This window comes from Tachyglossus aculeatus, chromosome 7, assembly GCF_015852505.1.
Source record: "Tachyglossus aculeatus isolate mTacAcu1 chromosome 7, mTacAcu1.pri, whole genome shotgun sequence".
Lineage (NCBI taxonomy): Eukaryota > Metazoa > Chordata > Mammalia > Monotremata > Tachyglossidae > Tachyglossus > Tachyglossus aculeatus.
Genome location: NC_052072.1, coordinates 34,171,179 through 34,182,782, shown reverse-complemented (window position 1 = coordinate 34,182,782; position 11,604 = coordinate 34,171,179). Strand labels below are relative to the sequence as shown.

Genomic DNA, 11,604 nt, shown 5'->3' with positions numbered 1-11,604 from the left:
ATGTAGAGGCTAAACTACGGAAAGAGAATCCACAGAGAAGCAGTGTGGCTTAGTGGAAAGAGCACAGGCCTTGGAGTCAGAGGACCTGGATTCTAATTCCAGCTCTGCCAATAGCTAGCTCACTGTGGGGCCTTGAGCAATTCACTTAACTTCTTTTTACCTGTTTCTTCATCTGTAAAAATAGGGTTTCAATACCTGTTCTTCCTTCTGAACAGTCTGTAAGCTTTGTGTAAAATAGTGACTGTGTCTGACCTGACCTGATTATCTGCTCCAGTGTTTTGTTGGGTTTTTTTGGATTCAGTCGTATTTATTGATTGCTTATTGTATGAGCTTGGGAGAGTCCAACAATAAACAGACATATTCCCTGCCCACAACAGGCTTACAGTCTAGAGGATGACTTTACAGTCTTTTCTTTGAATGGAATTTGTTAAACACTTATTAAGTGTGAAGCACTGTTGTAAGTACTGGGGTTGATACAAGTTAATCAGATTGGACACAGGTCCTGTTCCACACAGACCTTACAGTCTATGTAGGAGGGAGAACAGGAATTGAGACCCTATTTAACACTTGAGGAAATTGAGGCACAGAGAAGTGAAGTGACTTCTCAGTCTCTTTTGCAGGCTCCTGCTCTGCCTCCCACCCCTAACTGTGGGTGTACCTCAAGGTTCAGTTCCTGACCCCCTTCTATTTTCCATCAACTCCCACTCCCTTGGAGAGCTCATTCACTCCTGTGGCTTCAACTACCATATCTACCCAGATAAATCCCAAATCTACATCTCCAGCCTCTCTTCTCTGTAGTCTTGCATTTCCTCCTCTCTTTAGGGCATTTCTACTTGGATGTTCTGCCAGTACTTCAAACTTTACATGTCCAAAACAGAACTCCTTGTCTTCCCACCCAAACCTTGTCCTCCTCCTGACTTTCCAATCACTGTAAATAGCACCACCATCCTCCCTGTTTTACAAGCCCATAATCTTGGTGATATCCTCAAATCATCTCTCTCATTCAGCCCACATAATCTATCACCAAGTCCTGTTGGTTCTACCTTCACAACATTGCTAAAACCTGCCCTGTCCTCATGGCTACTACATTAATACAATAACTTATCCTATCCCACGTGAATTCCTTCATCAGCCTCCTTGCTGACCTCCCTGCCTCCTATCACTCCCTGGAATCCAGTCCATACTGCACTTTTCCGTCCAGATTATTTGTTTACAAACCCATTAATAAAAATAATAGTGATGGCATTTGTTAAGCGTTTACTATGTACAAAGCACTGTTCTAAGCACTGGGGAGGATACAAAGTGATCAGATTGTCCCACGGGGGGCTCACAGTCTTAATCCCCATTTTCCAGATGAGGTAACTGAGGCACAGAGAAGTTAAGTGACTTGCCCAAAGTCACACAGCTGACAAGTGGCAGAGTTGGGATTTGAACTCTCCACCTCTGACTCCCAAGCCTGGGCTCTTTCCATTGAGCCACATTGCTTCTCTTCCATTCTGTTCTGCTTCCATTCATTTAGTCCCTCTTTTCCTACTCCTCAGAAACCTCCCATGGTTGCCCATCCACCTCTCCATCAAACGGCAACTCTTTACCATTGACTTTGAAGCACTCAATCACCTTGCCCCCTCCTAACCTAACCTCACTGCTTTTCTACTGCAACCCAGCCCACACACTTCATTCCTCTAAAGCTAACCTACTCAATCTACCTTGATCTTGTTTATCTCACCACCGACCTCTTGCCCCATCCTACCTCTGGCCTGAAATGCCCTCCCTCTTCGTATTTGACAGATATGACACATCCAACACTCTCCCCACCTTCAAAACCTTTTTAAAATCACATCTCCTCCAAGAGGCCTTCCCTGACTAACCCCTCAATTCCTCTTCTCCCATACCCTTCTCCACCACTCTTGCGCTTGGATTTATACCCTTTATTCACCCCTCCTTTAGCCCCACATCACTTAAGTACATATCCTTTATTTATATTAATGTCTGTCTCCCCTTCTAGACTGTAAGCCTGTTGTAGTCAGGGAACATGTCTATCAATTCTGTTGTATTGTACTCTCCCAAGTGCTTAATACAGAGCTCTGCACACAGTAAGCACTCAATAAATAAGATTTATTAATTGATTGACTTCCCCAAGCTTACCCAGCAGGCAAGTGGCAGAGTCAGGATTAGAACTCAGGTCCTCTGACTCCCTGACAGTCAGTCAGGTCCTCTGACTGTTTAGTGTTTGTCATGTATTAGGGAATCAGCGTGGCTCGGTGGAAAGAGCATGGGCTTTGGAGTCAGAAGTCATGGGTTCAAATCCTGGCTCCACGAATTGTCAACTGTGTGACTATGGGCAAGTCACTTAACTTCTCTGTGCCTCAGTTCCCTCATCTGTAAAATGGGGATTAAGACTGTGAGCCCCATGAGGGACAATCTGATCACCTTGTAACCTCCCCAGTGCTTAGAATAGTGGTTTGCACATAGTAAGCGCTTAATAAATGCCATTATTATTATTATTATGTATTAAGCATATAGCAAATATCACAATTATCATTATTATTATGGTATTTAAGTACTTACTATGTGTCAGGCACTGTTCTAAGCACTGCGATAGATACAAGGTAATCGGGTTGAGCACAGTCCCTGTCTTACACAGGGCTCATGGTCTTAATCCCCATTTTACAGATGAGGGAACTGAGGCACAGAGAAGTGACTTGCTCAAGGTCACACAGCAGACAAGTGGGAGAGTGGGATTAGAACCCATGACCTTCTGACTCCTGGGCCCATGCTCTATCCACTAGGCCATGCATTATTATCATTATTTTAATTAATAATCATCTGCAAACACTTTTAACCTACCGGTGAACATCACAGGCTAGGGATACAGTAGTTGGAAGGGAAGCAAGATGGAAGAAATTTGAGAGGAAAGAGGAACAAGAGAGAGATGGAGAACGAGTCTTTAGGAACAGCGGCAGCCGTTTTTATTGAGTGGTTTCAGTGTGTAGAGCACTGGAAACTTGAGGAATATACAGAAGGAGTTTGAAACACCAACTCAATTGGCAATAGGCAGATTAGTGAGATGTAGGTGTTCTTTCATATTAAAGCAAACTCTAACTTCATGAATAACATGTTTCTGCATTACCCAATCTCACTCCTATGAGGTACTTAGAAAAGTAGAAATAATTGCCTGTGTGCAAAATATACCTCTCTTTCTCACCTGTGGCTAGTCTAATGATATCCGCAGAGCTATTTGAGCAGAATTTAAACCAACATTCATTTTCTCCTCTATTTGCTCTTAAAGGAATCTGAAATGATGTGGTAAATAAGCAAGTTATTATAATGATCCAGGCAAATGGTAGAATATTCAAAATCAGAAACACACCAAGAGCAACATAGGAGAGCGACCTGGGTTCAAGACCCAGCTCTGCCATCAGCCTGCTGTGGGACCTTAAGTCACTTAACCTTTCTGTACTTCTGTTAACTTGAAAATGGATTTATAATCCCTGCTCTCTCTAACGTCTAGATTGGGAGCACGTGTGAGATGGGGGTGTGTCTGAGTCGAAGTATCTGTATCTACCATAGCACTAACCACAGTGGTTATCATATAGTCTACACTTAATAAATAACCTCATTATGCATTTAAAATGAGCTCTAAAATTTCTTTTTTAATAAAACCAATGAGGGGATTGATGAATAACGTTCAGTGTGGGTGACAGTTCCTTTTAGAATCCCAAATATGACTTGCTGTTGTTGTCTTATGCTGTTGAATCATCTCCGACCCATAGCGATGCCATAGGTACATCTCTCCCAGAACACCCCACTTCCATCTGCAATCATTTTGGTAGTGTATTCATAGAGTTTTCTTGGTAAAAAATACGGAAGTGGTTTACCATTGTCTCCTCCTGCATAGTGAACAAGTCTCTGCCCTTGACTCTCTCCCATGTCGTTGCTGCCCAGCACAAGTGAGTTTTGACTTGTAGCAGATTGCCTTCCACTCGCTGGCCACTGTCCAAGCTCGTAATGGAATGGGTATGCCTCTGCTTGACTCTCCCTCCTGTAGTCGTAACTGGTAGAGTACTGGAAACTCTCCAGGAGCGACCCTGAGAGGGGAAATACGATTTAGGGAATCTAAATATCCTCAGGTATTTTTATTTCTGCCCAAATATCAGGCCAGGCTCTCCTTGACGGTGGCTCTCCTTCACAATAGCCTCAGACCAAGGTGGAGTAAAATAGACCTGGGGGCTGAGTCCATATCCATCCCAACAGGTGATTTTAATCCAATCTATGGATTAAGGCAGCCACTTTGGTTGTCAGACATTCATGAGTTCTGAGCCAAGCGGCAGGCAGTGTTAGAAACCTCCTGGAGTGCTGTGACTCTGAGAACAACAGCCTTGGGGGGTTGTCGAGTGTCTTCACAGCAGGCTCAGAAACAGTTTGGTTGTGATTCGGGTGGAAGCACTTCTGCCTTCTGCCTTCCAAATCCTCTCTCCCCTGATCTTTTTTGTCCACCCTCAATCATGGATCCATGGGCCTGCTTACCAAAATTAGATCTGCCTATGGAAGGGATTTTCGTAAATGGAAGTTTCCCGGGGCTCTTGATGTGATCCTCTCAACCACATCGGGAAACCCTCTGCTCTTTCTCTCCGATAACAGTAATAATAATGGTATTTTTTTAAGTGCTTTCTATGTACCAAGAACTGTTCTAAGCACTGGGGTAGAGGCAAACTAATCACGTTGGACTCAGTTCCTGTCCCACATAGGGCTCACAGTCTTAATCCCTGTTTTATAGATGAGGTAACTGAGGCACAGGGAAGTTAGATGACTTGGCCAAGGTCACACAGCAGACAAGTGGTGGAGCTGGGATTAGAAACCATGTGCTGTGACTCTCAAGCCTGTGCTCCTGCCACTAATCCACACTGCTTCTCTGGTGTGGCTTCTTTATCAGTCATCTTTATGGAGGGTTTTCTGGTATGACTTCTGCAATTCTAATAGTCTAGAAGCCATCTACTATCCTGTTGAGGAAAGGAAATATCGTATTCCCCAAAATGCCTGAGGTTTAGATGAGCCCCCATACGGCACTACATAGTTGTTGAGGAAACCCCAGGGATTCCTGAATTATTCCTTTACTGGCAAGAGAAGACAAGTAGCACAAGGGGGCAAGTTGTCTATATATCTGAGGACGATTCCTTCTCTCCGCTTTCAGGTCATGGACTCCTTTTTTGAGGAACAGATCAAAGAAGCTTGGTTTTGAGGAACTTTAAGATGAACAGAATTGTAGGAATCTGTAAAAAGATATTACCTTATCTTAATCACTGACATACCAACTGAATTTTTTCTACTCTTGTCTAAGACATTTCCTGAGCGTTATTTTCTGAGGGTAGTTTGAATCAACAAATCTTAATCCTTTGGCTACAGAAGGTTTAAAAGTAAGGCTAGTGATAAAATAGCAGCTGTGGCTGGATTATCAACATGGGATACCCCAAAAGCAGTGTATGGCTGACTGCATTTAAAAACAAAGCTCTAGTTTTCTTTAAGTTAAAGAATCCCCTCGCCTCTCCCAATAGAGTATTTTTTGAAATTTGGAAGCAACTCTGATACGGAATTCAAATGAATTAGAATCAAATTATTAGACATGAGTTGAGTGGATATAATTGTCATTTTGACTGAAAATTTAATCAGGATTTTATGGCTGTATGTGTTCTCTATATATTCATAAATGCGTGTGTCTTTTCAATCTTTCCTTTTTTTAATAAACTAGGGCATAATAACTTTTCTCTGTCATTTCAAGACAGCACTTTCCCCTGAAGTCTGTTTGTCAGGACCTTTTGAGGGATGGGAAAATGTTTCCTTTGAAAGGAAATATGTTGATTTCTTTTTCGTTTACAAAATTTGAAGATAACATCATGGATAGAGAAGCAAAAGAAAATGTTGAAATATGTGGTTTTTGTGACCCTATAAATAAAAGCCCCACCAGCTGTTGAGGTTGCTTAAAAGATGCATCAGTTTTTGAGTAGCTCATTTATTTCTGGGCTCCTCAGAGATCAGACATGTGCCACAGTGCTTATATCCCATGCTGTCAATCAAATCAGCCTCCTGAGCTGTGGTTTGCTTGTACTGTTATGCCCTGCTGTGTCCATAAAACTTGGAAAGTTAGAAAAAGGGAAAGAGCAGACAGGAACATCGCAAGTTTTAACCCAATTTGTTTACAGTTTTCAGACTAGAGTTTATCCTTATTTCAATCTTCGAATCTGCCAAGAAAATAAAACAATTAGGTAATTGAGAGTGCCTAAGATTAAATAGCAAACAAGGGAAAAGGGGCCACAGAAATCAGGGGGAAATGATAATCCAAGAGTCTGTTTTCTCTTGTGAAACTTCCATGTGTCTCACTAGAGCTATTACTCTTCCTGACTCTTCTTCAGCAGGGATTTTGAGTGGTGGACTTTATGAATGTAAACTACTTCTGCTTCTGCTCTGCTAGAGGAATCCTTTATGAGGTTTGCTTGGCGGGGAGGGTTTTTCACTCCATTAGCATACTAATGATGGCCGTATTTTAGAAATACAAAAATAAATGCTTCTGTTTCTGAGATAATATGAGAAATTAAAAAACAGTCAGGTCTCTGTTTCCCTAAGGAGCGTTGGAAGTGTGTAACATGTGACCTCACTGTGGTTCTATGGTTATTAAAAACACTCCTCTTTGTGACACTGAAGTTACCTTGATTACCCTGTCCCTATACAGAGTTGTTTTACTAGCTCTCCAAGTCATACAGATTACTATGATGTGAAAACCACAGTGGAAAATTTCCAGAATCACATTCTTGGCCCAGATTATAATGCTTTGGTTCCTTGCCAGTTCCCTTTTCCTGCAGCTTTCAGGGTAGTTTATGAAAATGTTTATGTATGTCAATATCGAACACTGGCACTGATGGTGCTACGTTCTCATTCACTGCTGGAATTACCAAGACAGTATCAGGAAGGAACTAATTAAAGTCAGCTTAATAGTACTGCCTACAGCCAAAATATCTTTTAACATCTCAAATACATGATTGATTTTTATCAGGTATGTTCCTCCTATACTGACTAGCCTATGATATAAGTAAAATATAATGATAATAATAATAATGGTATTTGTTAAGCACTATACAAGATAATCAGGTTGTCCTACGTGGGGTTCACAGTCTTAACCCCCACTTTACAGATGAGATAACTGAGGCCCAGAGAAGTTAAGTGACTTGCCCAAAGTCACGCAGCTGACAAGTGGTGGAGCTGGGATTAGAACCCGTGACTTCTGATTCCCAAGCCCGGGCTCTTTCCACTAAGCCTCGCTGCTTCTCCAGTCATCATCAGGTTGTTCTCCCAAGCAACTATTGGAGACCAAGTGCCAAATAGACAGATTATTACTCTGACCTGGTAATGACATTAGTCATGTTGTCATGCTGTTGGGTAGCCATTCCTCTAAATCTTTAAGGGAAAACCTGACCAGCATCTTGTCTGGACAGTAAAGTTGTTCATATTCATGGAGAAGAGGGGTAGGTCATACAATCTCTCCAAGTTCCTTCTAGCTTTATGCGTCTATGATATCCAGGACCTGGGTCCATACTCAGTGAGTGTGAGCATTCATTATCCCCCAAGTATCATGTTATGGAGACAGCGTCATGACTCTCACTTAGGAGAAACTTGATTATGGCTATGATGTAGCATCATAATATCCATGGACTTTCACTATGGCAAGGTAGAGGAAACTAATCCTGGAAAAGTTATGAATAAAATGAAAATACTATCACTTAACTGAGACATTTTCAATCCAAGAGCTCACTAGTATATAAATGATCTAATAGTGTCTTTGGGATGCAATTCATATAAAGAATTCTGCCATTTGATACCTTAAACCAAAAGGGAAAGGCTTGTTTTCCTCACTGGTAAATTGTAATAGTGGCAGAGCCTGTGGGCTTAGAAGGCTAAATGACTATGAAATTGTTGGTAGGGCTGGTGGAAAAGGTTGGCAAGGAGTGATCATCTGGACAGAGTAGGCTAATTGTGTTTGGGGGGTAGAAACGTGTATTTGTCTCTATGTTCGGGATGAAGTGGGTGGTATTCCTGTTTTGCCTGTTATTTAAAGAATACTGTGTTTGTTTTGTACAAAGTGGATTCCGTAAGTCAGTAAATAAGTGAACTGGAGGTAACCCAAATCAAGCATCACAATCCACAGCCCTCTAGAGCAAAGTCAGAATCTGTCTAGTAACCACTGAAGCTCATAGAATGGCTGATTGAATTCCTGGCCTTTCTGACATCTAAATTTTCGAAGTTAAAATCTCATATGTGTTTATTTTCATTCCTATACCTTACCACAAATGGCTTTGATTCTCTTATGGCTTCCTTAGTACCCTTCAGGAGGAAATCAGCCATGCCTTTCTGGCAGGTTACATTTAGGATATTTCCTGCCTTTTGGGCCCCCTTTCAGTTTCTCTCCTTTTAGATAGCAATCACTGAAGGCCAGTCTCTGAGCTAGTCTTTCTCGTGGTAAGATTCATGTTTCTCTTCTATTTGTCTTTTAAGAAACTGTGGGAAGAAACTGGGTTTAAATCTCAGCCAGATATCTTGCTTATACCCTGGCCTGTCGCACTGCCAGGCTTAGTTTCTTATCCTGGAAAAATGTGCTAGTTCTTAAATGCTAATGTCCTGTTTTCTAGAGTCCCACTTGGGGCTTCAATCGTGTCACTTCTCAGGGTGTTTGTATATGCACATGTTGTATATCTCAGGTCAAAGTGAACAATTGTTTTATACACTTCCAAGTTTTTCTTTGTCTTTTGATTCTCTGCTGATAACAGTGGAAAAGGAGCAATTTTAACGATTTTCACAGAGGTGTTGTAATAATAATGATGGTATTTGCTAAGCACTTACAATGTGCCACGCACTGTTCCAAGTTCTCATAGAGTGGCCCTCTCACAGCTGGTCTTTATTCTGTACTAGATGTAATCAGTTACTGTCTCAGTCAACAATTCAGAAAAAGTGTGACTTTCCAAGTTCATCAGAATGGAAGTGCCAAAGCACAGTGCTATGCTCTTAGTACAGTGCTCTGCACACAGTAAGCCAGATTGGGAGGGGAATACAGTGGCTTTTGAGCAAGTTGGGGCATCAGTGGGGCATAAGAAGGAATGCTCTGTTTGGGTGGGCCTCTATAAAATGTGGCCTAGGACTTGATTTGTACATATTTATAGTAATAAATATTTATTTATGTTACTTGTACATATTTTTACTACTTATTGTACATATTTTACTACTCAGGGGAAGCAGCGTGGCTCAGTGGAAAAAGTCCAAGCTTTGGAGTCAGAGGTCATGGGTTCAAATCCCGGCTCTGCCAATTATCAGCTGTGTGACTTTGGGCAAGTCACTTAACTTCTCTGTGCCTCAGTTACCTCATCTGTAAAATGGGGATTAAGACTGTGAGCCCCACGTGGGACAACCTAATCACCTTGTTACCTCCCCAGCCATAGAACAGTGCTTTGCACATAATAAGGGCTTAATAAATGCCTTCATTATTATTATTAATCTATTCATTAAGGATGTATATATAGCTATAATTCTATTTACTCCGACAGTTTTGACACCTGTCTACATGTTTTGTTTTGTTGCCTGTATCCCCCTTCTAGACTGCGAGCCCGTTGTTGGGTAGGGACTGTCTCTATATGTTGCCGACTTGTACTTCCCAAGTGCTTAGTACAGTGCTCTGCACACAGTAAGTGCTCAATAAATACAATTGAATGAATGAATGATTATGTTACACTTGCTGCCCATGCAGCGTAACACACACAGCATCACACGTCTCTCAGTGGCCAATATTCACAGGGACTGTCAGGGGCCATCTGACCCAGGACCAGCCCACGGAATGGGAGGATGATAAATGAGGTGCTCTCTGCCAATAGCACCTTTTTCCCTTCATAAACTGATCATACTAGAGCTAGTATTTCACTTATTCCCTGGACTATCATTGCTATCGGTATCATTTATTGAGCACCTTTATACAGTCTCACACCAACCTTTCCTCCTTGCTTTCATTTTGATCATATCTAATACAGTGTTGTCAGCTCCATGGGCACTAAATACATGTTAATAGAAATGCATTTTTGCCCTTTATTCCCTCTGCTTTCATTGTAATTGGAGGTATAAAAATCAAAAGAGAAATAAAATGATTCATTCTTTTTTTACCTGCTGAAGTTAGGAATATTAGGTAGCTTTTTGGAACATTTCCAGATCAGTTGGATGGATCAAATATAGTCAGGTAAGCCAGATTTTGTGACGACTTTGCATTTCTGGGAGCCTTATTTGAAAAGTGACGCTTCATTCTGAAATGTGTGTCATTAGCATACTAAGTAAACTGTACCATTATTAGACTAAAGCAGCACACGACAATTAGTGGGTACGCATTAATAGCCATGGCAGATGTTTGAGATACTTTAAAGACACTCAGTTTGTCTGGTGCGAAAAGCAACTGAAAATACACACCCCTATTTCTTGCATATGATGGAGTATGCAGATCTTTCACAAACTTCAAGTATGAAATTTCCAAGATACTGGAATAATGATCATTTTTAACAACTGAGCCAGTTTTCTAAATGTCTTCCGTTCTCTCTTCATCGAAATAAAAAATTACCTGTGGCTTGTATGTTTTCTTCGCTATTTCTCTGTGCACAGTTTTCTTAATAATGTATACTCAGAAGAAATCTTGAGGATTTCAAAGCAACCTGAGATTTTGCAAGAGCATTGGTTTCACCCTACATGACCATGCATTTATCTATCCTTCATTTTCCTGGATTATACTCCTAAAAGAATAAGAGCATAATAAAGTAAATATGATCGTTGTGTTGTCAGCTCGATAATCATCCAGTCCAATATTTTGTCTCTGCTAACAGGATGCTAGAGAAACCACATGATGGTTACACTTCATTCATTCATTCAATTGTATTTATTGAGCACTTACTGTGTGAAGAGCACTGTATTAAGCACTGAGAAAGTACAATACAGCAAATAAAGAGAGACAATCCCTGACCATAACCGGGGAAGACAGACATCAATACAAGTAAACCAGCATCAATATAAATAAATGGAATTATAGATATATGAATACATATACATAAGTGCTGTGGGACAGGGAGAGGGGGAGAAGAGAAAAGAGAGTGAGTCAAGGTGATGCAGAAGGGAGGAGGAGCTGAGGATAATTGGGGCTTAGTCTGGGAAGGCCCCTGGAGCCCTTCTTTCATTCATTCAGTCGTATTTATTGAGCACTTACTGTGTGCAGAGCACTGTACTAAGCGCTTGGGAAGTACAAGTTGGCAACATATAGAGACGGTCCCTATCCAACAGCGGGCTCACAGTCTTGACATCAATGCAAATGTTTAGGAATATATCACCTAACATCTACACCCTACACCCCTAATTTCCCTTCTAGTAGCCCACTGTGCACAGTTTACACTTAAATTTATTTACAAATTCCTCTTGAGGCTTCTAAGTTTTTTCTACTTGCACAATTTCCAGAGGTAACAAATTTCATGTAAATTAGATTATCTCGTCCACTAGTTTGTAAACTCTTTGAGGGCAGGGACTAAGTCTATTAACTCTATG

At 41.2% G+C, this 11,604-nt stretch overlaps 1 non-coding gene across 1 annotated transcript; it reads right to left on the bottom strand.

Annotated features, from left to right (window-relative positions):
- Positions 1 to 3,960: 3,960 nt before the first annotated feature.
- LOC119931050 lies at positions 3,961 to 4,098 on the bottom strand. Its single transcript, XR_005451918.1, has one exon. It is a non-coding gene; the product is annotated as a small nucleolar RNA SNORA7 (small nucleolar RNA).
- Positions 4,099 to 11,604: the final 7,506 nt, after the last annotated feature.